The sequence below is a fragment of the Jaculus jaculus genome, chromosome 4 (genome assembly GCF_020740685.1).
Source record: "Jaculus jaculus isolate mJacJac1 chromosome 4, mJacJac1.mat.Y.cur, whole genome shotgun sequence".
Classification (NCBI taxonomy): domain Eukaryota; kingdom Metazoa; phylum Chordata; class Mammalia; order Rodentia; family Dipodidae; genus Jaculus; species Jaculus jaculus.
In genome coordinates, this window is record NC_059105.1 from 171,879,316 (window position 1) to 171,906,877 (window position 27,562).

Consider the following 27,562-nt stretch of genomic DNA (forward strand, 5'->3'; position numbering starts at 1 on the left):
CCTTTCCATAAAAGATAGACTCTATCTTAGGGTGAAAGGACAGAACTCAAAAACAAGCAGATATTGTTATCCTAATATCTGACAGGGTAGACATCAAAGCAACATTAGTTACTAAAAATAAAAAAAAAAGGTCACTTTATATTGCTTAAAGAAAAATTCCAACAAGAGGACATTACAATTCTAAACATGTGTGCACCTAACATGGGGCCTCCCAATTTCATCATACAAGCAGTATTAGAATTAATGCCACAGACATAACCAAACACAATTGTACTGGGTGATTCCAATACCCCATTCTCATCAATTGACAGGTCATCACAGCAAAAATAAATAAATAAATAAATGGAGAAGATTCTGGATTAAATGAAGTCACAGAACAAATGAACTTAACGGATATTTACAGAACATTTCATTCAAGTGCTTCAGAATGCACATTATTTTCAACATTAAATGGAGCAGTCTCTAAAAGGAATCATATATTAGAATACAAAGCAAATCATTATAAATACATGGAAATTGAAACAAATCCTTGCACTTGATCTCATCACAATGTGATTAAACCACAAATCAACAGCAAGAAAAGTTGTAGAGCATACACAAAATGATGGAAACTAAAGAGCACACTAGTAAAAGATGAATGGGTCAGTGAAGATATCAAGAAGGAAATAAAAAAGTTATAGAATAAAATGATAATGAGAACACGACATACCAAAATCTTTGGGACACAATAATCACATTCCTAAGAGGTAAATGTTTAACTTTAAGTGTTCATATTAAGAAATTAGAAAGGTCACAGGTAAACAACTTAATGCTTTACTTTAAGGCCTTGACAAAGTAATAATAAGCAAACCAAAAATCACCAGATGGGAAGAAATAATAAGGATTAGGGAAGAAATTAATGAAATAGAAACAAAAAAATTACAAGGTATCAATGAAACAATGAGTTGGTTCTTTGAAAGGATAAACAAGATTGATATATCCTTAGAAAATCTTACAAAATGAAGGAGCGAAGAGAAGGAAATTAATAAAACTAAAATAAAGGCGAAAGAGGCACCATTACAACAGATAACAAAGAAATGCAGAAATCATGAGTATATAGTTTAAGATTATATATTCCACTAAGTTTGAAAATCTGAAAGAAATGGATGATTTCCTAGATTTATATGGCCTACCCAAAGTAAATCAGGCTGAGATAGTCTATTTACATAGACCTATAAAAATATTGACATCCAAACAGTTTTTTTAAAAAAAAAAAAAAAACTCCTACAATGCCAGCATCATCTTGATACCAAAGCCAGAAAAGAACAAAATGAAAAAAAAGAAAATTACAGACCAATCTCTCTCATTTAAAATAAGTACTTGCACTCTATCTCATCACAATGCAATTAAACTACAAATGAACAGCAAGAAAAGTTATAGAGCATACACAAAATCATCGAAACTAAAGAGTAAGCTACTAAATGACGGATGGGTCAGTGAAGAAATCAAGATACTGGAAAACAGAATACAAGCATATCTCAAAAAGATCATTCACCCTGGACAACTAGGCTTTATCCCAAAGATGCAGGGATGGTTCACCACATGCATATCAACAATTTCTCTGCAATGAAAACTTTAAAACACTCAAGAGAGAAATTGTAGAAGAAACTAGGAAATGGAAAGACATGCCATGTTCTTGGATTGGTAGAGTTAATATTGTGAAAATGGCAATATAACCAAAGACAGTCTATATATTTAAAATATTATTTTTTTCATTTTTATTTATTTATTTGAGAATGACAGGCAGACAGAGAGAGAAAGAGGCAGATAGATAGATAGATAGATAGATAGATAGATAGATAGATAGATAGATAGATAGATAGATAAATGGGCGCACCAGTGTCTCCAGCCACTGCAAATGAACTCCAGATGCATGGGCCCCCTTGTGCATCTGGCTGACGTGGTTCCTGGGAAATTGAGCCTTGAACCAGGGTCTTCAGGCTCCACAGGCAAGCGCTTAAATGCTAATCCATCTCTCCAGCCTAACAGTCTATATATTTAATACAATCCCCATCAATATCCCAATGACATTCTTCACAGAAATAGAAGAAAATCCTAAAATTCACCAGAAGCACAAAACACCTTAAATACCCAAAAACAATTTAGAATAACAAAAAATAAGAGTAATGGTATCATCATACCTGCTTTTAGCATATATTACAGTGCCATAGTAACAAAAGCATCATGATACTAGACCAAAGACAGATACATAGATCGATAGAACAGAATAGAGGATCCAGATATAATTCCAGGCAGTTTTAGCCACCTGATTTTCAACAAAAATGTCAAAATTATTCATTGGAGAGAGGACATCCTCTTCATCAAAGGTTGATGGAAACACTGGATGTCTATATGTAGCAGGAAGAAAATAAATTCTTATCTCTATTCCCATATAAGAATCACGTCTAAATGGGTAAAAGACATTAATATCAGACTTGAAACTCTGAAACTGCTAGAGGAAATAGCTGAAGAAACATTTCAACATAGTGGCATAAGCAATGGTTTTCTGGATATAACTCCAGTTGCTCAGGAAATAAAACCACGAATCAATCACTGGAAACTCATGAAATTACAATGATTTGCACAGCAAAAAACAGTGTGAATAGAGTAAAGAGGCAACTTATAGAATGGGAGAAAAATCCTTACAAGCTACACATCTGACAGAGGATTAATATCCAGGATATGCAAAGAACATAAAAAAACTAAATAATAAAAAAATCAGCAACAAAATTAATTACTGGCCCATGGAACTAAACAGAGAGTTCTCAAAAGAAGAAATACAGATGGCTTATAAACATAAAAAAAAAAAAATCCACATCTTTAGCCATAGGGGAAATGCAAGTTAAAACTACTTACTACTTTGAGAGTCCATCTCACTCCTGTTCAGAATGGCTATTATTAAGCAAACAAATGGCAATAAATGCTGATGAGGATGCAGAAAAGAGGAACCTTTCTATATTGTTGGTTGGAATGAAAACTGGTATAGCCATTGTGGAAATCAGTGTGGAGGTTCCTGAGACAGCTCAAAATAAATTTACCATATGACTCATCTATACCACTCATAGGCAAGTAGCCTAAGGACTTCTCTTACTACCTTAGAGATACTTGAAATTCCATGTGTATTGCTGCTCTTTTTATAACAACTAGGAAGTGTAAGCAACCCAGATGCCCTTCAACTGATGAGTGAGTAACGAAGGTGTGGCACACTTATACACGGAAGTTCTATTAAGTATTTGAAATAATTATATTTTCAGGGAAATGGATGGACCTGGGAATGATTGTAATATGTGAGGTAACTCAGACCCAGGAAGTCAAGTGCCCCATGTTCTGTCTCATAGGTGGATCTATGTAACTGTTTAAACTTGTATGTGAGCTGAAATAAAGCTTGGTAGCAGAGTCCAGAAACCTAGGCAGGGGCTATAAGGGAGGGAGGGGATGGGAGAATTTAAGGGGATAGTATTGTATCTACGTAAGTAGATGAATAGATTACTGGGGCTATGATGCCCTACAGAGGTAAGAAAAGAGTTGGAATAAAGGAAGGGTGGGGGAGGTTTAATTAAAATCTAAGATGGTATGAATGAGCTTTATGTTAGCCTATCTATTTGGACTATGACAAACCCAGAAGCCATAAATTGTTCCTAGAAAAATTTCAGTTCCAGGGATGGGATGCCTTCCAGTGAGTTGCTGGACAGGGAGGTCACTGATGTCCCAAAACATTCCAGGCCATTGCCAGTGCTCTTGGTTTTCCAAGAGGAATAGATAGTAAGACCCTATTGCTGAAGACTCCACATGCTTGGGCTGCAAGGTCACTGAGAAAGTTTCCTGGACCTGAGCTGAAAACCTCCTTCATGTAGACCAGCTGACAGAAAGCTAGAACAAGCTACATTGCATGCATCTCCATGGGAGAGAGACGTCACCAGGGGAGACACTCAAAAGTGGACCCTGAAAGCCTTGGTCAGCCAGGCCAAATGAACCAACAGGTGAAATAGTGGCATATCTGTCACTGGGGAAACCAAATGCTCTCTAGTTGGCTTGGAGGCCCGCTCCACAGAAGGGAATGCCTGAGCTTATGATGGGGAGGTCATGTGCCCTCGGGGTGTCATGCCTGCTGGTGTCCGGCTAAGTGCATACATTATGCTGACCAAGCTGCCCAGTGAGGATCTGCTTTAATGTCCATACCCATATACTAATGCTACTCTCACGTTTGGGTAGAGAAGTCTCTCTTTTCAGGTGGTAGTGACCACGTGGATAACTCAAGAGGCACCTAGTGCTGAGATGAAGTGGCACAGGAGTGCTCAGCCCTGAAACCTCTGTCGCACCTTCCAAGGCTCAGGGTCCATTGAGAAAGAGGTGCAGGAAAGAATGTAAGAGCCAAAGGAAGGGTAGGACTGTTTACTGTTCCTGACACAAAATGGCTTGGATATCCATGACCATGCAGTGCCCAGCCCAGCACTACCTACACAAGACCAGTATGACAGAAGGAAAAGGTGATCACATCAAAATAAAGGAGAGCTAATTGAGAGGGGGAGGGGATATGATGGTGAGTGGAGTTGCTAAGGGGGCAGTGGGAAGAGGGAATTATTAGGGTTTATTGTCTATAGTTATGGTTTTCAATAAAAAATTAAAAAGTTAAAGGTACACAAGAGATATTCCTATTACCAGGAACATGTAAGATTAAGATACTTTGTTTTATACACACTGCCAGAAAGATACAGGAATGATGTAAAATCACTGCACATTATGAACAAAATACAAGAAAATTCAGAAAAGCCACAAAATAGTAGGTGAAACAGTTCAATACATACAAATACATATGTATATGTATGTGTGTGTGTGTGTGTGTGTGTGTGTGTGTGTGTGTGTATATATATATATATATATATATATATATATATATATATATATATATGTAATTTAACATATATTTATTTTGATTGTCTTGAATTGAAATTGACTTAGAATTCAAATTTGTATCAAACTTATAAAATTTAAATAAACAATTTAGTTCTGAATATGTGTTTTTGTAAGATAGACCTAGCATAAATACAGTTATCACACAATTAATGTAGAGGTTTCTCTCCTCCCACCCCAGGAGCTGATAGCTAGTGTAATGACACTGCATTCATATAAGACAAACAGACATTTAAATTCTGTGAAATGTAAACTTATTTTAATTTTTGTTCTGTAATGTAGATATCAACTATATAAAAAATTCAAAATTTCTTATAACATTGGCAAATTTGAAATTATGGTGAAATATTTAAAAATACTTGCCCTAACAACTGAGGCAGTCACAATATAATAGATACCAAAAACTTAACAAAATAAGAATATTAGTTTTGAACATATATATATGTGTGTGTGTGTGTGTGTGTGTGTGTGTGTGTGTGTATCACTATATCCATTTTTTCAAAATACTGATATTTTCTACATGAGGTATGCTTCAACAAATTCTAGATCTTTGAAATGCTATGGCAGCTATTTGGGTATAGTAAGGAATGTAACTAGAAGTGAAGAGAAAAAAACAAATCAAAAAACCTGAAAGAGACAATCCTCATATATTTTCAAATGTAAAGGAATAGTTCACAACAATCATTGAATGAAAAGCAAAATTATGACTAAAACAATTTTTGCAAGTATATTTTTGCTTCAGTTTTAAGCATCTAGAATATCCACCAGCTCTGAAGGGCTGTTCAGCAGGAGACTCAGCAGGAACTCACTCAGCTGTGCCCTGTGCTTTGGGCTACACTGATGCCAAGAGCCGAAGTGGGCATATGGGACAGGCAACAGCAGCCTCTGGCACTGGACATGGGTTTTTGGGTTTTAACAGATAGTTTTTTATAATAGTTGAGGATACAAGGCTTTTTTCTTACTATTGCCTGCTGTAATGCTAGGAGAAGTCTCAAAATGTGCTACCCTCCAGCTTCCTGAGTGTTCCTGCATAAGATTCTACGCTATCAGAGACAGACATTCAGTGTTGGGGCATTAGGACCAGAGAGAGTGGAGGTGAGGAGAGGCAAGATAGCTGCATTATGTCTGGCTATCGGATCACAGGTGCCTTAAAGGGAAAAGGCTCCTTTTTTCTGTGGCCTTATCCCATGCATTAAAACATATAAGCAGAATTAAATGTAAAAGCTAGAACTTCTAGAATGAGCTCATATGAGAACAACATCTTAAGATGTTATAGGACAAAAATCTTTTTTTTTAGGAAATAATGGGGTAACACCAGTATCAAAGAAGTACAAAGGACATTACATCATGAAGTAACTTCTGTTTTTCACAAGAGAGCTAGTAAATGAAAATATGAAGGAATAAGGAAGGAGGCAGTTTTAAAATATATATTACAAGGGACTTGAAGTCATAGTTTTAATGGGATTCATATAATAATGATAAAAAGTAAAATACAAAACAGTTCAGTAGAAGAGAGGCAGATGATTTGAATGGACCCTCACACAAGGCTGATACAAATGAAAAAAAAATCTCATCAGAAAAGAGGATTAACATTTTTAATTATCCTTAAGAAAACTTAAATGAAAAAAATGGAATATCTGAATGCTTACCAAAAAGAATAAAGTGTAAAAGATTGAATATCTGAATGCTGAAGACGAATTAAGCAGTTAAGTGGAATTTTCAGACTCTCTTATGAATGCATAATGTGCAATGATTCTCAAAGCTGTGCAGCACCATTATAGCTCTGACTCCTAATTTTTGCACGGAAGAAATGAAAACACATCTTTACACAGAATTCTGTACTTATTTTAGCTTTTAAAAATATGTATCATAATTTAAGCTGTGAGTAGACAAATAAATGAGAAAATAAATTATGTTGTGTCACATTAATGAACTAGTACACATGGATGAAATGAATGTGTAATCATGTAGATATATGTGTGCGTGAAAGAACACAGAAGAAGGGTCACCAGCTACATTGTTCTCTCTACACATCATACCAGGAAGAGCAAACAGCAAGAGAGAGAAACGAGAAAAGTGGCTTCCTGTGGCTACAAGTTGGGGGCACTTGATTGTCAACAGGTCCCAAATGCCGATTAGGTACAATAGAAATGCTTAATGCAGTGTTTTGTCATCAGTGCATACCTAGATACTTGAGAAATTCTGCTAATTATGTGTTCAAAAAGATATCAATACCTTGATAAAACTTGATGACAAAATCTGTTCAGCAGGAAGTTGAAATAATCTTGTTTAAGGTGTGTATACTCATGGGAAAACGCTATCATATTTTTATAGCACTTACAGTAGCAAGATTATATCAATAGCCTGTTTCTGAGAAAATGTGTTGAGATTTAAAAATTATCAAAATAACTTATGCAAGTTATAAGACACAGGCTCGGGAGTATGAGGAAGATAGTTATAAAATACACATTAGGTGCTGGAGGGATGGTTAACAGTTAAGGACCCAGGTTCAATTCCCCAGGACCTAGGTAAGCCAGATGCACAAGGGGGCCATGCATCTGAAGTGTTCCTTTGCAGTGGCTGGAGGCCCTGGCACACTAATTCTCCATCTCTCTCTTTCTCCCTCTTTCTCTATCAAATAAATAAAAATTTAAAAACACACATTGAAGAGAAGAAATAAAGAGCTAATCATGTTTCCCAAGAAATGTCAGAAAATAACAAAATGGCTGGTATTTAACCATAGCAGTCCAGAGGATGATGTAGGAAGATCATGATGAGTGGAGGGTGAGCCTGGGCTGTAGAATAAATTCCAGGTCAGCCTTGGAAACTGTGAGAGACTGCCTCAAAAAATGACTGCAGGAAAATAGAAGCAAGGAAGTAATATTCATAAGAACAATATTCTGAAAAGCAGACATAAGAAAAAGTATCATCTAATTTAACACTTGATTCTAAGAACAAATAATAAAATTGAAAACTTATAGTGAAAATCCACAGAAAACACATGGGGCGAGAGATAGAGAACAGTAGTCTACGGCACTGGAAACGGCATCTATTTGTTTACAGTTTTGCATTGAGATATTCACTGCAATATATTGCAGACAGCAATACAGTTGGTTTACAATATAACAGTATATTACTAAAGGTTTGGGTAATTTTATACCATTATCTTTGTACCAATGTGATCAGTAGAAATATTGCCCAGCCTGAAGGACTTCCTCACATCGCAGTATTACTGTTCCCCTCCCCCAGTGTTCCACCATGAGTTACTACTGATTTGTTTTCAGTCTGCTTTGGATTTCTACATTTTTTTCTATATCGAATCACACAGAGTACTCACTTGATGTATTTCAATTAGTATAATTCTTACAAATTCATCAGCCTCACACATCTTAACACTTAATTTTTATTGCTTGCTAAAGTTTTGTAGGAATGGAAGAATTAAAATTGATCTATTAGAGGATGAGGAGATGGTTCAGTTGTTAAAGCTGCTTGCTTTGTCTGCCTGTTGGCCCAGGTTTGAACCCACAGTACCTATGTAAAACCAGAGGCATGCACCTGGAGTTTGTTTGCAGTGAAAAGAGGCCCTTGAATGCCTATTCTTTTTCTTCTTCTCTTTCTCAAATAAATAAATAAGTAAATATTAATAAAATATAATAAATTCAAACTATTTACCTATTGGGTTGCTCAGTTTAAGACTGCTAGGAAGAATGTTGCCATATTTTCTACTGTGTATTCTCCATGGTAGATTTTGGCAAAAATAGGGCATCAGGGGCCTTTATGTATTTGTTACAGAATGGTAACATTCCTGACGTTGCAGAATGTGGACAGCTGTAGAGGTGATGTTTCCCAAATCCTCAGAGAAAGCCTGCCAACTTCACCAACGGCTGCATTTCCTCTGGTGGTTCACCAGACACCTCAGGTGCTCTTAGACGTGTGCACAAGTGCCAGCGTGTGCTTGTTCATGGGGTGCTTGGGCGCATGAGTGCCCTGTGGAGGACAGCGGACACTTCGCATGTCTCTTCTTGCTTCCCACCCTCTATGAGCCCCTAATTGTTCACCACTGCGTTTGCCAGGCTAGCTGGCACACAAGCTTTCGGCAGATGCTGCAGTCTCTGCCCCCGTCTTGTTATAGATCTACTTTGATCACGGATACTGGCGTAGTGTTGGCATGCATGTGGGTGCTGTGGACCAGAACTCAATTACTCATCCTTGTGCGGCGAGCACTTCATCCGCCCATTGCCTTCTCCAGCAAAAGCACCCCAGTTTAACCTTCACTCATGAAATGAGAAAAAATAATGTGTCTGCCTTGGAAGAGTGTTTTAAGGATTTATAACATAATTTTCATGTAAAAATTGCTCTGTGCCTTTAGCAAAATGTGTGCAATTTAAATACAACAGATTATTTTCATATTTTATATCAGCTTGCATCTGTTTCTGTTGTTGCCTGATTAAATCAATTTTAAGAAAAGTTAACAGAAATAAAAGAAAGAAAGCAAAACAAAAATATCTCCCTAGGTCTGGAGAGATTGCTTAGTGGTTAAGGCATTTGTCTGCCAAGTCCAAGGACCCTCAGTATCCACATAAACCCAGATGCACAGGTGGTGTGTCAATGTGAAATTCACTTGGAATGGCTAGATATTCTGGCCCATTCTCTCTCTGTCTCTTTGTCTCTCTCTCTCTTCCCCCTGATAAATAAATCTTAAAACATTTCTAAATGTATCACTAGTGTTCTTCAAATATCTGAGAATTATTTTAAAGAACTCTCAAAAAGTAAATTTTGAACCTCAGGCAATAATTATCAATTTATTTTTACAATTAAAGTTAAACTATAAATGTGTAATATATTTTAGCAATCCATTCACTTCGGCTTCTTTTTAAGACCTGCCATTCTTGAAACTGACTTCTGGAGGCAGCAAGCGGACTTACTTATTAATGTGAAAACAAAATGACTCCAGTGAAGCACATTAGTTAGTTTTATGGCATCAGTGCATTTAATTGAATCCATACACTTATATGCAATAAAGTGGAAATGTCAAAAAGTAAGTTAGACATCAATATATCTTTCATTTAGCTACTATGATAAATTGGAATTTCATTTTAGCATGCAGTAAAGTTTCTCTTGCAGCCTAAAAGATGGTAAATTGGAAGAGAAATGGAAAGAGAAAAATATCAGAGTTAAAAAAGTGATTTGGAGCACAGTATGGTTGGAGAACATTAGAGCAAGCATATTAAAACTGTAATAGCTGAAATTTAAGAGAATATAGATACAACTTTGCATAAGTAGGAGTGGAGGAGATAGATATAGCAAATCTGTAGAGGGTTTAAAAATGTAACTTGTGTATCACAAAAATACTGAAAGCATGAGCATTTCAACAGATTGCACATTTCTGCACACAGCAAAATGAGCATGCTAACTATGTTTGCAACTCTGCTTATTGCTGTGACCAAACCCTGACAAGAACCAATTCCACAAAGGGAAGGGTTTATTTGGGATTACAGTTTGAAAAAGCATAGTGGGGGGAGGAGTCAAGTTAACGGAGCATGTGGCAGAGCTGTTCGCACGCATTCAAAGTCAGGAAGCAGAGGATGGAAAAGAAGTGGTGCCCAGCGACCTCAAGGCCTGCCCACACTGAGCCCATTCCTACAGCAAGGTTGCAACTCCTAACATCTCCATAACCTTCCCAATCCCCACCACTATAGCTAAAACACAAGTGTTCAAACACATGGAACATTTTACACTCAAACCATAATGCCAACTGTAGTCACAGAGTGCAACCAACCGAATGGTTTTCAGTTTGTTAAATTCACATGTTTTTTTGATAGTGGAGCAACTCAGCTCATAAATTTCCTACATCAGCATTTCTAAGATAGTTTACACATTAGAATCACCTCTGAAATATTAGAAATATCAGCCGGACTTGGCTGCACAGGCCTTTAATAGTACTCAGGAAGCACAGCTAGGAGGATTGCCATGAGTTCAAAGCCACCCTGAGACTACATAGTGAATTCCAAGTCAGACTGAGCTAGGGTGAGACCCTACCTTGAAAATATCTAGAGAATACTGTTGATAGGTACATTTGGTTCAAAGTAGAGCATAGGTATCAGTATTTTTTAGCACTCAACCAAATAAAACATAAATTGATGATGTAATTATGAAATACTAATGATAGATTTGGCTATAGATAAAACCTGACATGGTTAGCATTCTCAAGTGATTTATGTGTCATAATTAAGTCCCATGTAACATATAGTGCTGCTTAAAGTTATATGTTGCGATGTATTCATTCCAAAAAAAGAGAGCTCAGGCTGCTGCAAAGATGGCTCAGTGGTCAAGGTGCTTGCCTGCAAAGCCAAAGGACCTGGGTTTCATTTCCCAGTATACCCATAAAGCAAGAGGCAAAATATGACCCATGTGTCTGGAGTTTGTTAGCCATGAATAGTGAATCTGGTCCAATTCATTCTCTCATAAATAAAGAAAAATAAAGAAATAAGTATTAAAGAGTAAGGAAGCTCAGAATCAACAGTTATTTTGCCTGAATTAAAAAAAACAATCCAGGTGAAAACCTGTAATAAAACCTGTAATAAAAAGAGTTTATGACTCTTAAATTTTTATTTGTATACCCTTGGTGCCACACAGTCTCTTAAATATATTTTGATTTACATTTGTAATTAGATAATAAGAAAAGGTATACTACCACTTCATTAGTTGTAAATGAATTACATTAAAAATAAAGTCTATATTATCATGTAATCAATATAATCTCTTGACCTAGAATACCCTATCTAATATAAGAAGGACAAAATGAAGAGTGAAATAATAATGATCACAGAGAGAAATATCCATCTTGACAAATTTGTGAGTTAGGGAGATCACTGTTTTTGATGCTATCATAAATCATCACATCACCTTTTTATACCTGAAAAGAATCACCTTGTAGAGTAACAGGCAAAAGGTGAGTTAAAAATGAAAAGAAAAAATTGGTTTTCTTCCCAAAGGTCACCTGGAAATATGGAAATTTCTCTTTTTATATGATCAGATATAGATGGTGACCTATCATAGTTAGACTTAGATCCTACTTAATGACCCTGGTGATAGAGTCTCCCCTCAGGGAGCAGGATTTAGACAGGGAAATGTCAGAGCCTTATTCAGAGAGCACCAATTTTCTGGGAGATCTGATAGCATTTTAAGTGTTCAGTATTAATAGGGCCTACTATATATATTGTTTAAAAGGAAAAGGAATTCAAGAGGAAAGATTACAAAGTAAAAAAAAAAAAGCATTGTAGAAATTAGTGAAATGAAAGGCTAAATGCTTAACCAAAATAAATTGAGTTTATGATTATTACTTAGGAATATATATATATATATATATGTATATATATATATATATGTATGTACATATATAATAACTATTAAATATTTCAGGAAACAACTTATATAGCCTCTCTATGAATGCGTTTTCTGTCAACTGGTAAGTCAGGGTACATTCTTACAGTTGTGGTCTTAGTTACTACTGCTACTTATCTTGGATTAATAATCCATACATGTGATGAAATGAGGACTCTTTGGACTGGACTGTGTTCTACACCTGCCTCCCCCCCCCCCAAGAGTGGAAGCCTGTAGGGAAGGGCTGTCCATGAAAGAGTGTGGGTTTCAAGTCAAATTTCTTGTTGCATTGTTTTAATATTTGCTATCCATAACTGTTTGCATTGCTGGTAGAAATCACCCAACGAAGAGCAGCTTGTGAGAAAAAGAGGTTTATTTTGGCTGGCATGCTCGAGGGGGAAGCTCCATAATGGCAAGGAAAACAATGGCATGAGCAGAGGGTGGACATCACCCCATGGCCAACACATGGTGGACAATAGGGACAAGAGAATGTGCTAAACACTGGCAAGGGGGTGCTTGCTATAACACCCGTAAACGTGCCCCCAACAATACACCACCTCCGGGATGCGTTAAGTTCTATTTGCCATCAGCTGAAGAACCTGACATCCAGAACATCTAAGTTTATGGGGGACACCTGAATCAAGCCACCACAACAACCATATTTTAAGTCGTGGTATGCTGTGTCAAGATGAGCTCATAAATTAGAGTTGTTTCATTAATTTCACAATAGTGAGTTATTAAAGTCTGGAAGCGTGAACTATTATATATCTTTAACAAGGCCTAGCTGTGGGGTAAAATTCTGAATGTATATTTGAAAACGCATTAAACAAATATATTGTGTCCCTGCTACCTAGTTATCTACGCCATGTAGGATTTAAAAAATGAGAAAAAGTCTGAAAATAACTCAGAAAATTAATCATTAAAGACAGGAAAAGTAAGTCACATTACTAAGGAAAACAGCCCCAAAGAGGAATCCTTTTAAATAAGAACAGAAGTTCCAAAGGTGATGGCATGGCGTAAGTCACTACTTCCAGCGCAGTAATCATAGTTCCCTCCCCAGGAGATTCATCACTCTTTCGAGTTGGATTTATCTTGTTATCATACTGCAGAGGTGATAATGGCATTGAAAAGTGAGAGACCAGATGCTGCTAAGCAATATACAATTCACAGGAGGGTCAACCGTGACAGGAAGCCAAAATGTCGACAGTGCCAAGGTTGAGACTGCTTAGTATAAGGTAATCAAGGTAATACAAGCTGACTGTGAAGATGGGGAGTACATTTTTCTCCAAAAGAAATCTCTTTTGGACTTTAAAATTTACATAAATACATGATTTACATATTTTAATGTTAAAATGTAAATGTACAACACTTAGGAAAAGGTCCAAAAGAGATCTTTTTAACCTTCATTCTTATGATTTTGAAGTCAGGTTTGAAATCCACTCCACAGGAGGGAATTCATATTAAAAGTAGGCTACATGCCCAGAGTTGGAGAGGTCACAAGCCAAAGAAGGGATCACATTGGGTTTGCTTGGCTAACAGCTATTTTATCAGAGTTTATACCCCTGGTAAAAAATACATTCTTGGGCTCCCAGAACCCACATAAACCTGATGTGCATGGTGGTGCATGCATCTGGAGTTCATTGCAGTGGATAGAGACCCTGGCATTTCCATTATCTCTCTCCCTAACAAAAACTAAAAAAGAGATAAAAAGAGTTTATCCTTTATCCTTTTTCCCCCTCATCTACTAATATCTGAATAAAGTACTGAAAGTAGGTGACTGTTGAGTGTTCATCCCTGTTTACAGGACATCTGCATTATGTTCTCCAAGTTCACTAATGTTGACTACCTTATAGACACAGAAAGCTGTGTGTTCTTTGCATATTTCTTTTTGGTGGGGATGTTGACACTGTCTCATATAATCTAGACTGGCCTAAAACTTACTACGTACAAGCCAAGGATGACCTTGAATTTATCCTTCTCTCTCCACTAGTGTAGTGCCGAGATTATTTGTATGAACAGCTCTGCCTGTTTTATGTGGGGTGGGGAATAAAATCCAGGGCTTTTTAATACTATGCAAGCATCCTCCCAACTGAGTAATAACTCCAGCACTATTCTGAAAGTTTTAATAACTGTTATATTTTTGATGGGTATTTATTTATACCCTAATTTCTCCTCAAACAAAAAGGAAATCTGTCTGAATATCACTAGAAAAGCTTACTTTTAGTAAAATCAGTCACCTCTACACAATTGCAACAATATAGGGTCACTACACACTAACCAAAACTTGTTTTTTTTTTTTTTTTTAAAATAACTGCTTGGATCTCTGTACTTGTTATAGGTCTATTTATGTGGTTAAACTCATTAATTTTGGTAGGTCATATAAATCAAGGAAATCATCTATTTCTTTCAGTTTCTCAAACTTACTTGAGTATATGTCTTGTTTTTTTTTTATTTTTTTGTTTATGCTTATTTATTTATTTGAGAGCAACAGACAGAGAGAAAGAGGCAGAGAGAGAATGGGCATGCCAGGGCCACCAGCCACTACAAATGAACTCCAGATGTGTGTGTCCCCTTGTGCATCTGGCTAACACGGGTCCTGGGGAATCGAGCCTTGAACCGGGGTCCTTAGGCTTCACAGGCAAGCACTTAACTACTAAGCCACCTCTCCAGCCCTTGTTTTTTGTTTTGTTTTGTTTTGGTGTTTTTTGTAAGGCAAGGTCTCACTCTACTTCAGGCTGACCTCACTCAAATTCACTTTGAAGTCTGAGGGTGAACTACTCTCTAAACTGTAAACTTGTATTTAGATGTCTTTGTTTTGATTCTTGAGATTTGACCTGGTGTGACCAATGTGTCAAAGTAGGTATTTTGAAGAAAAACAGAAAAAAAAAAAAAAAAGATTCTTAACAAAAGTGGGCCAAGATCACATTAACATTTCCAAGTAAGTAGAAAGTCAAGTTAATTTTCTCTGTCCTTCAAGTGCAGATTCTAATTTCAGTGAAAGATTCAATTTAAAAGCATTTATTTGACACCTGATCTATACTGATAACATCTAGCCTACTGTGGTGGAGAAAAAGATAATCAAGAAACAATATTTGCAACAGTATAAGGTGGAATGGCTAGCTGGCTATTCAGTTCGGTCTTTTTTCAATTAATATAGACATATTTAGTATGTGAACAACACATGTTGGTCCCTTCCTTTCCCTCATCTCTGCCCCTTTTCTGAAGAGGCCTTAGGCATTGGGGATGCAGACAAACCCCATGGGGATTGTGGGTCATGCATTATAGGGGGAAGGCAGTGTCTCTCTGAAAAATGTCCTAACTTGTGGCTCTAAAAATCTTTCTACCCCTTCTTCTACAAAATTACCTGAGCCATTTGTTTTAAGTCTGCTTCAATGATGGGCACTTAGGAGCCTCTGGAGCTCTGGTTTGTTAGGTGTTGAGTGTCATCAATGTCTATCTCCATCACCGTTGTGTTGATATAAGATTCACTAAGAAGCAGCACTCTTGCTCATTTCCCCAATTCTTCTGTGGTTTCAGCTGGGGCTGGGGTACAGTGTACTGGGTGGTTTATCTCCTCAGAACCCGCTCCTGGCTGAAAAAGAAAAGCAAATTTGCAGATTCTCCAAGGGAGAATGGAGTCAGCACTGGTATTTACAGAGATTTAAAAGTGTGTAGATCTTCTTATAGCACAAGGTTAGGGGGACAATGGAAATTGGAATCATTATCTGGATATGATTCTGACTTATTTCCAAGTTCCAGATATGTTTTTCTTTCCAGAGTGGATCTGTTAGCCAAATCAAGAGAAGTTGGTTTCCCATCATGGCCATGTGCCACTATTGCAGTTTGAGCATCACACCAGGTTGTTTTCTTCTGAGTCACTTAGACTTTTATTGCTTGGACAGATGTTGGCCACTTTCCCCTGGTAGTTTATATAGTGCCTGCCAGCACTAGATGGGCTAACTGTCTAGGGTCTGGCTCTCTTCCAGATGCCAGCCAGGTCTCTCCATGGTCCATGTCAACAGCATATGATGTTGTCAGCAGTAGGGTCTTACCATTAACCTTTGGACAATCAAGAGTCCTGACAGAAGTATGTTTGTGTGTTTTGGGAGATCTAGTAGTTATCTCTGATCAACAGCTCATTATAGATGTAGACAACATCCTTGTACAGGAATTTTAGGCCAGCACCAAGGGAAAAAGAAAAAGAGAAGAATGAGAAACAGGAGAAAGTTGAGGGTAGTTTTCATCTCATGCTCTCCAGGGCCCTTGGATTCAGGTGTTCTCCCTAAGGTCCTCTTGAGGGTTCCATCTTTAGTGTAAATTCCAGTCTATAGGATTATGTGGTACCAGTTCAATTTGGGTTTAGTTTTGTGCCCCCACAACTCTTCCCCTGCCTTCCAGCCCAACCTCCCTAATGTCCAAGTCTCGAAATGTTATCCAGGTATGTCAGCAACTCGGGTTGATCCAGGTTAGGAACTGCAGATGAGTGACACCATGTGCCATGTGTCTTTCTGTAATTGTGAAATTTCACTTAGAATGATCTGTTCCAAGTCTGACCATTTTTCTACAAATTTCAATGTTTTTTTTTTTTTTTTCTTACTGCTGAGTAGAATTGCATTGTGTAAATATAACACATCTTGATTACCCATTCGTCCAATAATGGGCACATAGGTTGATTTCAGTTTTTAGCTATTATGAATTGAGCAGCTATAAACATGGTTGAGCAAATATCTCTGAACTGAGTTGTGGAGTTTTTAGGGTAAAAAGCTAAGTAAGGGAGTAACAGGGTCTGTTAGTAACTCTATATTCATCCTTTTTAGGAGTCTCCACATTTACCCCCTAATGGTTGTACCAACTTACATTCCCACAACAGAAAATAAAGGCTCCTGTTTTTCTACAGCCTCAACATTTGTTTTCATTTTTTTTTATATTTCCTGTTCTTACTGGGGTAAGGTGGAATCTCATAATTGTTTTAATTTACATTTCCCTAATGGTTAGGAATGTTGAACATTTTCTTTTTTTTTTTTTTTTTGTTAGTTTTTATTTATTTATTTTATAGCGACAGACAGGGAGAGAAAGAGGCACAGAGTGAATGGGTGGGACAGGGCCTGCAGCCACTGCAAATGAACTCCAGACACATGTGTCCCCTTGTACATCTGGCTAACGTGGAAGCTGGAGAATAGAGCCTAAAACTGGGGTCCTTAGGCTTCACAGGCAAGCACTTAACCACTAAGCTATCTCTCCAGCCCTGAACATTTTCTTATGTGTGTTAGCCATTTGTAATTCTTCCTCTGAGTGTTCACTATTGGGTCCTTGGCCACACATTTAGAGTGGGTTGTTTGATTTATTATTGTTTAATTTTTTGAATTCTTTGTAGATTCTAAATATTAGCCTTCTGTCAGTTATATAGCTGGTGAAGATTTTCTCCCATTCTGTGAGTAATCTATTGGCTCTGGTGCGATGGTATATTTGTCTGTGCAGAAGATTTTTGGCTTCATGAGATCCCATTGGTTGAGTGCTTGTTTAATTTCTTGGGCTACTGGTGTTTTATTCAGGAAGTATTTTCCCTGACATTTATCATGGAGAGTGCCTCCTGTTTTTTCATTCAGTAGTTGAAGTGTTTCAGATCTTATATTGAGGTATTTAATACATTTTGACTTGATTTTTGTGTATGGGAAAATGAGTGGGTTTAATTTCATTCTTCTACATATGGTAATCCAATTTGCCCAACACCATTTGTTAAAGAGGCTGTCTTTTCTCCAGCTTATATTATTTGCATCTGTGTCAAAGATCAAGCAGCTGTAGTTACTTGATCTAAGGTCTGGGTCTTCAATTCTGTACCATTGGTCTCTGATTCTGTTTTTATTCCAGTACTATGCTTTATTTTGTCACTATGGCTTTGTAACATAGTTTTTCATGGGGTATGGTGATATGATTGGATAATTGAGGCCTTCTGGCATTCCATATGAATTTTGAGATCATTATTTTAATCTATGTGAAGAATGATGCTATTATTTTTATTGGTATTGTGTTACATCTGTATATTACTTTTGGTAGAATTTCTATTTTCACAATATTAATTCTACCTATCCATCTTCTCAAGTCCTCTATTTCTTTCTTGAGTGTTTTTATGCTTTCATTATGCAGGCCTTTCACATCCTATTTTAGTGTTATTTCAAGGTATTTAATTTATTTTGTTGTTATTGAAAATGGGACAGCTTCACTCATTACTTTCTCTGTATATTTGCATCTTGCATGTAGAAAAGCTAGTTATTTTGTGCATTGATATTGAATCTGCCACTTTGCTGAAGTGATTTATAACCTTGAGAACTTTTGAGAAGGAAAATTTCAGGTCACTTATATATAGGATCATGTCATTTGTAAATAGGACTAACTCGACTTCCGCCATTCCAATTTTAATTCCATTTATTTCTTTCTCTTGTCTTATTGCTTGGGCTAGTATTTCTGGTACTACGTTTAAGAGCAGTGGTGAGAGGGAGCACCCTATCTTGTTCCTGATCTCAGTGGGATCTCCTTCTGTTTTTTTCCCCATTAAGTATTATTTGGTCTTTAGGACCTTATATATAGTTTTTATTGTATTGAGATATAAGCCCTCTATGCCTATTCTTTGCAGTGTTTTGATCATGAAGTAGTGTTGTATTTTCTCAAACTCTGCATCAACTGAAATGATCATGTGGTACTTACTGCTATTTTTATTTATGTGGTGTATTACATTGACTGATTTCTGTATGTCAAACCATCCCTGCAATCCTGGGATGAAGCCTATATGATCAATATTGATAATGCTTTTGATGTGTTGCTGAATTCAGTTTGCAAGGATTTTGTTCAGGATCTTTGCCTCTACATTAATTATGGATATAGGCCTATAGTTTACTTTTCTTATTGCATCTCTCTCTGGTTTTGGTATGAGGGTGATTCTAGCTTCATAAAAGTTATTGGGGAAGATTCCCTGGTCTCTGCTTTTGTGTATCAGTTTGAGAAAATAAGTTTCAGTTCTTCAGTGAAGGTTTGATAGAATCCTGCTGAGAAACCATCTAGTCCTGGACTTCTGTTGTGGGGAAGGTTTTTGATTGCCTTTTAAATTTCCAAGGATATCATAGGATGTTTAGGAGATTAATCTGCTCTATGTTTAGTTTTGGCAGGGGTTATGTACCTAGGACTGTTCATTTCTTCCAGATTACTTAATTTGGGGAGTAGAGTTTTGGGAACTATACCCTGATGATCTTCCAATTTCATTGATGTCTGTTTTGTTCTCTCCCTTTTCATTTCTGAGTTTTTTAATTTGAGACTTCTCTCTTTTTTTGTTACTTGATCAATTTTGTCAGAGGTTTGTCAATCTTGTTTATTTATACAAAGAACCAGTTCTTCATTTCTTTATTTTTTATTGTTTTATTAGTTTCCAAATGATTCATTTCTGATCTAAATTTGATTACTTTTTTCTGTCTGGAGCTCTTTGGGTTGGAGTCTTCTTGTTTCTCCAGTGCCTTTCAGTGGACAGTCATGTTATTTATTTGGAATAGCTTTTTTTTGTTTGTTTGTTTTTGTTTTTGTTTTTGGAATGAAGCCATTCAGGGCTATGGATTTTCCCCTCAGGACTGCCTTCATTGTGTCCCATAAGTTTTGGTAGGTTGTGTTTTCATTATCAGTCAATTCTAGGAATTTTCCAATTTCTTTTTGATTTCTTCCATGACCCATTCATTGTTTAAAAGTGTGTTGTTAGCCAGGCATGGTGCCACACACCTGTAATCCCAATGCTTGGGAGGCAGAAGTAGGAGGATTGCTGTGAGTTAAAGGCCACCCTGAGGCTACATTAATTATTAATTACAGGTTAATTCCAGGTTAGCATGGACCAAAGTGAGATCCTACCTCAATAAACCAAAAAAGGAATAAAAAAATAAAAATAAATAAAGTGTGTTGTTTTGTCACCAGGAGCTGGTGGACTTCTTCATATGTCTCTTGCTGTCAGTTTCTAGCTCTAAAGCATCGTGATCTGACATGGTGCAGGAAGTTACTTCAATTTTCCTGACTTTATTAAGGTATACTATATGGCCTAGCATATGGTCAATTTTGGAGAAGGTTCTGTGGGCTGCTGAGAAGAATGTGTATTCTGTAGAGTTGGGAGGAAAGTTTCGTAGATATCCTCAGCTCTAATTGCTCGATGATGTTGTCGAACTCCATTAGTTCCCTCTTGATTTTCTGCTTAGACTATCTATTTTTTTCTGTTTTATTTTTCTTTTTTTTTTAATTTAAAATTTTTTATTTGTTTTTAATTTTTTTTAATTTAATTTATTAGTTTTCTTTTCAGTAAATACAGGCAGTTTGGTACCATTATTTAGGCTCATCTGTGATCTACCCCCTCCCATTAGACCTCCTTGTTAATGAAAATGGGTCGTGCATTGTGGAGTTAACCCCCAGTTATTGGTATGATAAATGTCTCTGCAAATCATGACCCAACATGTGACTCTGACATTCTTTCTGCCCCCTCTTCCGCAAAATTTCCCTGAGCCATGTTGGGTTCATTTTTGGTCTGCTTCAGTGCTGAGGTGTTGGGGGCCTCTGAGGCTCTGGCTCTCTGATTTGGTAGGAGTTGATTTTTCTCTGCGTCAATCTCCTTCCCCTTTGTGCTGGTATCCGGTTCACAGGAAAACATCACCCTTGCTTATTTCACCAGTTGTCCTTAGTTTCAGTTGGGCCCCTTTTGAGTTATGTTGGGGCAGCTCTCTTCTTAGGATCTGCATCTATCTGGAAAAGAGAAGCAGATTCTCCTTTTCTGTTTTATTTTTAAAAATTTATTTTCTGTGTTTGTGTGTGCATGTGTTTGTGTGTGTATGTGTGTGTGTGTGTGTGTGTGTGAGAGAGAGAGAGAGAGAGAGAGAGAGATAGACAGACAGAGAGATATAAGGAGAGAGAGAGAGAGAGAGAGAGAGAGAGAGAGAGAGAGAGAGGGAGAGAGGAGAATGAATATGGGTGTTCTAGGGCCTCCTGCTACTGAAAGCAAACTCCAGATGCATGTTCCATTTTGTATATCTAGCTTTACATTTTTACTAGAGAATTAAACCCAGCAAGTGCTTTTAACCACTGAGCAATCTCCTCAACCCCTTCTTCTTCATTCTTTAACCAATATCTACTCATTACCCAGAGTATGACATGAATTTTAAAACAATGCTTTCACCTTGATTTGGTAATCTGAAAGGTGAGAGCTGGCATATCTTCAGATCCTCCCATACTAGATTATTTTAAATACATGTAGCTGGGCAAAACCAGGGAATTTTATTAATAGGATATTGCAATATTGGTTCCTGTTTTAAAGTAAATATATGCTATTAACAGAAGGTGCTGTAATAAGGGAAAATGTCTGGTGTATGAGACTGTCTATTGTAGGTCTGAGGTTTTCTTTATTATGAATCTACAATTTTTCTAAATATAAACTTTATTTAAAAGCAAATATGTGGTTGTACAGCTAGCTTTTGAAGGTCTTGTTAACCCTAACAGTCTATGAACTCTAAACAAAAAGCATTTAATATGTATTTTATTTTCCACTCTACTTATAATCCCTAAACAATGTCTTGTATGGAGCAAACATTTTATATACTTTTAAAAAATATGTTTTAGATCCTGGAGAGATGACTTAGCATTTAAGGTGCTTGCCTGCAAAGCCAAAGGACCAAGATTCAACAGCCCAGGACTCATGTAAGGCAGATGCTCAAGGTGGGGCATGCAGCTGGAGTTCATTTTCAGTGGCTGGAGGCCCTGGTATGTCCATTCTCTCTTTCAAATAAAAGATAAAATATTAAAAATTAAAAAAAAAACTGGCCAACTGGGGGAAAATGACCAATCTGTCCTATCAACTCATGGTCTAACCTACTTAGCAGCAAACAACCTCATGTGATGCTTACAAAAGTGCAATTATGGGGCACAGCCATGGTGGGAAACCAAGTGTTCTTGATTAGGCTAACTGATCTGCTCAGTAGAACGGAACCCATAGCTGGACCTGGGAAACAAGTCAGAACCAGATCCAAAAATATGCCCACTATTCGTTATCAAATTTCCACCAACTGAGGGTTACAAGTGAGCCTACACCTATTAAACTCTCTCTAAAAAGTAATGGCTATCACATTTATCTGATGCTAACTTTACTCTTCATCAGGGAATCTGCTTCTCTTTTCAGATAGATGCAGAACCTAAGGAGAGAACCACCCCAGCATACCCCAAAAGAGTCCCACCTGAAACTAAGAATAATTGGGGAAACAAGGAAGAGTGCTGTTTTCTTGGTGAACTTGGTACCAGCACAAGGGTGATCTGTCTGTTGTTGATAGTTGAGAACTGAAGTCTAACTTTGATGGTGTTGGTGTTCATTTCTGTTTATTGTTGAGTAGATTTTGTTTCATAAACTGTTGTGCACCTGTGTTTGGCACATGTATATTTATGACTGTGATGCGCTCATTTTGGATCACTCCTTTGATGAGTAAGATGTGGCCTTTTTTGTCCTTTTTTATTATTTTTGGTTTGAAGTCTGTTTTATTAGATATTAATATAGCAATACCTGCTTGTTTTATATTTCCATTGGCTTGGAATATCGTTTTCCAACCTTTCACCCTGAGGGGGTGTCTATCTTTAGTGGTGAGGCGGGTTTCTAAGACAGCAGAAAGAAGGGTCCAGTCTTTTGATCCATCCTGATAACCTTTGTCTTTTGATGGATGAGTTTAGACCATTAATATTTAAAGTTATTGCTGTGATGTTTGAATTAATCTCTGCCACAATGAGGTATTTTATGGGGTTTGGTGATTTCTTCTGTTTCGTATTATTTTGAGCCTAGTCAGCTTTGGTTATTGTGATCTTCTTCTTGGCTATTGAGATTGGTTGTTTAACTGTTCTGTGTCGTATATTCCCTCAGGATTTCTCTGTCTGTTTGGCTTTGTGTTCATATAATCATAAAGTTGACATCTTTCATGGAAAGTTTTTCTTTCACCGTCTATTATGAGGTAATTTTTTTCTGGGTAGAGCATCTTGGGTCAGAAGCCATAGTTTTTCAGTCCAGAACCTTCTGGTTTTCAGGGTTTCCACTGAGAAATCTGATGTAATTCTGATAGTATTGCCTTTGTATGTTGTCATTTTTTTCTCTTTTATGGCTTTTAACACTCCTTCTTTGTTTTTATTGTTAAGAGTTTTAACTATATGCCATGGAGAGTTTCTTCTTTGGTCCTGTCTATTTGATGTTCTGCAGGATTCTTATATCTGGATGGGCCTCTCTTTTCAGCAATTAGGAAAACCTTCTGTAATAATTTTACTGAATATAGTCTCTATGCCTCTGGCTTGGATTTCCTCTTCTTCTGGTATACACATGATTCAGATGTCTGGTCATTTTAGGGTGTCCCACAGTTCCCTCATATTCTGTTCACTTGATTTTTTTGATCTCAGCAAATTTTTGACCTCCAATCAATTTCTTCTGCCTTATTTTCCAGGTCAGATGCTCTCTTTTCCACATGAGTAGCTTTGTTAGTCAGTTTTTCTAGAGAGGTTTATATAATTTATATTTGGTTTTGTTGTCTATTGTATCATTCTTGCATTGTGTCCATCTCTTGTTTGAGGTGCAATTTTATTTCAAATTCTGATTTTCTTGATGCTTCCTGGAGTTCATTTTTGTGTTTGATTAATTCTTCATTAAGGTTAATCAACCGGTTGTTGAGATCTTCCATTTCTTGACTCACCTTTAATTTATTCATATCTCTTTGGAGGTTTCTAATGTTCTCTTCACTCAAGTTAAGCTTACTGTCAAAAAGCTGAATGCTCTAGGAGATGATTCTGTTCAATTTCATTAATATGATTGTTGGTTCTTTGATGATTTGCTTCCAGTTCAGTGATTCTTTGTTTTATTTGAATCAGGGTCTCATTGGTTGTTGTATTTTCATTTTAGGAATGGATTTCTGTTGATTTCTCTATGGTTTTATTGGAGGCTTCCATTGTAGGACTAGATTCCTTGGTGGAGATCTCTTAGTTTTCTGACTGTCATTCACTTGCTTGTGTTGTAGTTTTACCCATTCTAAAGAAGACTGTTTATTTTATTGAGGAAGAAGCACATTTTTGTCCTTTGGCCCATGTACCCTCTGACTCAGGTAAACAAGAATGTTGGTCAGTCAGGATACCTGAGCCGAAGGCCTGATTCCATAGCTCACATAGAGACCTGGCCTCCCCAAGCAAGGCACAGTGAGACCTAAAAGGACCAGAGAAATGGAAGAACAAGGGGACAGCGAATTGGCCTACTTACCCCAGGCCATGCCCTCCAGCACACAGCACACAGATTGGCTCAGGGAACTGGGAGGAGGCAGGAAGGAGGGGTCAGGCCTATTCACTCCAGACTGCCACACCTGCCCGCACATAGACCAGTGCAAGTAACCCAGAAGGGGGGCGGAAGAAGCTGGGAGCAGCCAGGAAACAGGACTTGTGATAGTTTGATTTGGTGGTCCCCAATATATTCAGTGTTTTATTAGTTTGTAGTTTGCATCTGCAGCCACCTGGCTATAGGAGGTGTCACTGAGCAGAACTTAAGGTGTGATGGTGGGTTTGAAGTTTCAATCTAAAGATATGCAAAATGTGTCTAGCTGGAGTTCCTGAAGTGTGCTGTGCTGTGTGGCTTTAGGTTTGTGCTTTTCTCCCTGTGTTTGGTCCTGTGAAAGCAGGAGAGATAGCTTAGCAGTTAAATTGGTTTCCTGTAAAGCCAAAGGAACCAGGTTTGAGACCCCAGGACCCTCATAAGTTAGATGCACAAAGTGACACATGCATCTGAAGTTCACTTGCAGCAGATGAAGGCCATAGTGTGCCCATTCTCTCATATATATATATATATATATATATATATATATATATATATATGAAGGTTAGTCAGCTATTTTACACATATGATTTTACTAAGTGATATGTAACTTCCAGATAGAGCAGAAACAGAAATCCAAACTGGGAATGTCAGGCTATTACAACAAGGGCTGAGGGGTTTACTAACCTGTATGAATGGTATTTGGGGAAGAGGGTGCTAAATTCCAATGAGAAAATTTGTGTGTATTTGAGTCCAAACCTTTAGAAGATGAAATGCCATTCTAAGGAGTTTAGATTTTGTGAAGGTGGAAGCATAATCAAAATTTTGCCAAAACTTGCATTTTTTATGAGTTGATAGAATTTACTCCAATTCTAGTATGAAGACTAAATTGGAAGATAAAAAATGTAGGATAGAGAAGAATATATGACATATTTTCTGTCTTTGTAGAGTGGAACAAGAAGTCAACCACATGTATTACTTAGCAAGTTTCATCTATACTGTTCTCTGACAATTTGTATTTGCATGTACTCTAGTCCATAGACTTGCTTTCATTTTTCCTCACCCAGTAGAATTTTGAAGAAATGTATATATATTCTTTCTATTCTAAATTTTGTAACATCCATGTCTTGCCTTATTTGTTCAAGAATCACTAAAATATCATAAAATTTAAGTAATTTTTGTTTCATGGTAAGTAGAGTATGTAAAATTGAAATGTTAAAGAGATTACATGTAACATAATCAAATATGATTGATACTCTAAAATGTGTGTAAGTAAAAATATTATGCATAAAAGCACAATTTATGACCACTTCATTACCAACTATAGTTTTTCGAATCAGAAACCAATAACTTATATTAAAAAGTTTGTTTCATGCTGGAAAGTGGCACCTGCTTTTAATCCCAGCACTTGGGAGGCTGAGGTAAGAGGAGTGCCATGAATTCAAGGCCACCCTGAGACTACATAATGAATTCCAGGTCAGCTTGAGCTACAGTGAGACCCTACCTCGAAAAAAAAAAAAAAGTTTCAGTCTGAGTAATTTTCCTGCATACTATTTTTATTTATATTATAAGTAATGAAGAAACGATCAAAACATTTTAATGGCTAATGAATGGATACAATAAAAAATGCTTAATTAGCCAGGTATGGTAGTACACACCTTTAATCCCAGCACTTGGGAGGCAGAGGAAGGTGGATAGCTGTGAGTACAAGGCCACCCTGAGATTACACAGTGAATTCCAGGTCAGCCTGTGCTAGAATGAGACCCTACCTTGTAAAACAAAAATGAAAAAACAAAGAACAAGCTTATTTATTGTTGGTGTAATAGCTCAAGTACACAATGATTTTAATTTTGCTAAGTACAGGCCTGGACCTTGAGCCGCCCATTTCATGGCTGTTAGTGCTACTAAGAAAGCTATCTGAAAAATTTCCAAGATAAAATAACGTTTTTTTACACTAAAGTATGGTGCTAGTTATCAAATAAATGTTGATCTGAAACATCTATCTGTATTCCAGTAAGGAAATCCGGGACATTTCATATAAAAAAAAGAGTTTATGAACTTATGAAAGACATTCAGCTTGTACTTATTAAGTATCATGATAACTGTAAACATTGCAAATTACAGATGTTACTACTCTCAGTTTAGAAAATTGTATGAAAATCTCAATGCAATAATTTTGGGGAATGTGTGCTCTATTTTGCTGTTAAATAACAGTTGACAATTTGATTTGTGGAGGCAGTTTGACAATATCCAATTTGCTTAGAATTCCTCAATTCCCTACTATACTTCAGATATACAGCTGCATAATTTTTGCACCATGAAGTGTTTGGAAATAATTTCTATACCTATTGCAGTGGTTAACTTTTACTGATGACTTGATTGGATTGCTGAGTGGTTAGAAAATTAGAAAATTAATAAACTTCACCTCCGGGTAAGAATGGTAAGATGTTTCTAGAGATAATTAACTAAGGGAGGAAGACCACCAGCTGTGGTTCTATGTGGAACAAAGGAGAAAAGTAAGAAAATCTCATACCACAAACCTCTTTCCTCTCTGCTTCCCGGCTGCAATGATGTGAGCTGGTCTCCCGTACCACAGCTCCTTGCCATAATGAGCTGACACCTCTGAAAGTAGGAGAGAAAAGGAATCAACTGCTCCTTACAGCTGCTTATCTTAGGTAGCTTCCACAGTGTATGAAAAGACTAACACTCATCACTTAAGAAGTTTTTCAAGGTCTTCCCTCAGAAGTATGACATTACAAAGCATTACAAAGGCATACAAGGCATTCCAAAGATGAGCAACAGTATGACTGATAGCAATTCATGTCCAAATACCTTGTTAAACACATCACAGATTTCTTTGTAAATAAAAAGAGATATTCATGAGAAAAATGAAAGAAAAGA